The sequence below is a fragment of the Opisthocomus hoazin genome, chromosome 1 (assembly GCF_030867145.1).
Source record: "Opisthocomus hoazin isolate bOpiHoa1 chromosome 1, bOpiHoa1.hap1, whole genome shotgun sequence".
NCBI lineage: Eukaryota > Metazoa > Chordata > Aves > Opisthocomiformes > Opisthocomidae > Opisthocomus > Opisthocomus hoazin.
In genome coordinates this window covers 89,891,833-89,893,848 of record NC_134414.1, presented here as the reverse complement: position 1 = coordinate 89,893,848, position 2,016 = coordinate 89,891,833, and positions in this window count along the sequence as shown.

The following is a 2,016-nucleotide window of genomic DNA, read 5'->3' as shown; positions in this document are numbered from 1 at the left end:
AACTTCTTTGCCACAGCTCATTTCTACTCGTCCTTCTGGAGCTGAACATTTCTTCATCATCAGGCACTTCATTTTCACTTAGTTATTGCTCAAATTCCATTTGAATTGGAAAATAATAAAAAAAATCCAGTATTTCATTCAAGCCAGAATCTGGGTGGACCTTGAATCCAATCAAAGAAGTTGAAGAGAAGAAATGACCTCTGCTTCTACACATGACAAGATACTGCCATAAGGCTGAGAAACTTTTTTTCTGGGACCCCAGGTCAAGACCAGGCTTTTCTGGACAAGTATGGTCCCCAGAGAAAAGGTGTTGAGCCTGACAAATTGGGCAGGGATCTGCTGGAATGCTACTTGACCTTCAGCAGAAGCTGGCCAAACCTCAGGCAACCTTTTGGTCATTTACAGCCATCTCCAAAGTGACTAGCACAAATTATCATCATTTTTGCACTTTATGGCTCTATTACCTATTGTCCCTCTGTCTTTTCTCTAAAATTAAACTCCAGTATATTCTTATAGATGAAGCGGCTAAATTTAATAAAAGTAATTTAATTTAATTGATTTTTTGAAATTATTGGATTTCTTTTAGTAAATATTTTAATCTAATAAGCAGTGTCAGGACCATGCGGTTATCCGAGCGATATTCACTACATGTGTCCTGGGAAGAGCCTTGGGTCATTTATGGGAAGTAAAGAGTTAGGAAATTAGTTGTTTGGGATGGATGGATGCATGCATGGATGGATGCATGGATGCATGGATGGATATGGAGGGCAGGGAATGGTATAGAAAGCTGTGAGTTGCTAGCAGTCCTGAGAGAGGCATTGCAGTAAAGTCCTGATTTTCACTCATTTACACAGACAGGAGAACCTGCTGGATTCTTGGGGGAGAATTGCAGTGTTGCCTCCAGCCTCTGCAACAAAAATACTCACTGCACTCCTGGGAATGGGAGGAAATGGTTGAATTTAGCCTAACTGTAGTCTATGCAGTGCATAGCCTTATTCAACAGCAGGTCTTAAAAGGCTAATGTCTTGAACAGCTCCAGGTGTAAAAGATATTAAGCTATAGTTAAAACCACATCCCACAGTGTTGAAATCCATAGGGAAAGGGAGAATGAAAAGCACTATAAAAAATAAGTGAAGCGACTGGGAGGCAAACTGCAGAGTGGAGAGGACGTTGCTGCAGAGAGCATTCACACGGTACCAAGCCATGCAACAATTCCTGCAACCGCAGCTGAGAAACACGGATGGCACAGAGTGTTTTGCCCAGGTCTGACTACATGATTCATATTTGCATGAGAAAATCCACACACATGCAGCCGTGGCCATGACTGCGTTGCCTGAAGGAGGAACTCATGAAAGAGAGTGAGATCCAGAGACTATTCTATCTCCTTAGAGTGGGACTCAGGAAATTTAGGAACCCAACCCTAAGAAAGTGCTTCAGAAATCTGCTTGTCCAGCAATCACCTAGAGATACTTGCGTTTTTGATGCAAAGATCTTGGGGTGCTTGGGAACACACAGAAACACCCCAGTCTAGCACTAGGTCTTGCTGAAGGTCTTCTGCGATATGGAGAAGGATCCCAACCTCACTCCCAGGAAAGCCTTGTCCAGTATATGTGCTTTTAAAATTCCTAATAAGCACAAGTGGCAGAAGCCATGGCTGCCATGGTAGCCTTCTTTCAGGCACGTGCTTGAAGGAAGGTCCTATTTTTCACAGTGGCCTAGAGGGTATATGTTGGAACGGAAGCTCTAATCACACCTCTTGATGAAACTAGAGCACAAGCAGAGGTGCAAGCTTCAGGAAGCCAGAGGGAGATTAAGGCAGTGGTTATGAAATTTCCTGGTCTTTCACTCAGTCTCCAGGACTGTTCATGTTATTGGGTATATATAAAACACTTTCCTTAAAAGTGAAGAGCACAGGTCTCTGTCGTCAAGCTGATTTTCTTGGGTTTTTCATTGCAATTGGTAGTCAAGCAGGAGAAAAAGCCCACAGAAAAACAACAGTCATAACTTATGATTACA